Source organism: Orycteropus afer, unplaced genomic scaffold (genome assembly GCF_000298275.1).
Source record: "Orycteropus afer afer isolate SDZICR_OR568_19922 unplaced genomic scaffold, OryAfe1.0 scaffold00193, whole genome shotgun sequence".
In the NCBI taxonomy this organism is placed as follows: Eukaryota; Metazoa; Chordata; class Mammalia; order Tubulidentata; family Orycteropodidae; genus Orycteropus; species Orycteropus afer.
In genome coordinates, this window is record NW_006921780.1 from 2241097 (window position 1) to 2241641 (window position 545).

Sequence of the window (545 nt, forward strand, 5' to 3'; positions counted from 1 at the left end):
ATCACTAACTTTATATGGAAAGGAAAGAGACCTCGGAGAAGCAAAGCACTATTGAAGAAGAAAAACAAAGTAGGAGGTCTCACATTGCCAGATCTAAAAATATAAGAATCTATCCTACCAGTCATAGATGCCTACTCTGGACCTTTTTTTTTTTTTTTTAATGGAAGAGAAAGAAACATCTACCTTATTTAAGTCATTGTATTCAAATTTTGTCATATTCTTCGATTAAAATGCTCTCTCGATGCAAATATGTGACAATATGCTAAATGAAATATTCAGTCAAACTTGTGGTCATAGAAGTGTGACACATTCTGTTATGTAGTAGAACTTGTGATTGAAAAGAAATTTAAGCTTAGGGTAATAACCTTAGGGAGTTACAGTCTTGGGATCTGCTGAATCTCCTACATAATTCCATGCATCTGCCCATACATCTCTAGACACCCAGACACAGAAAGACATGCTATTTCACTGATCAGAAGTTATTTCAAGTGTGCATAGAGTAAATTAATGAACTATCTAATATATATCTAAAAAAAAAAAAAAAA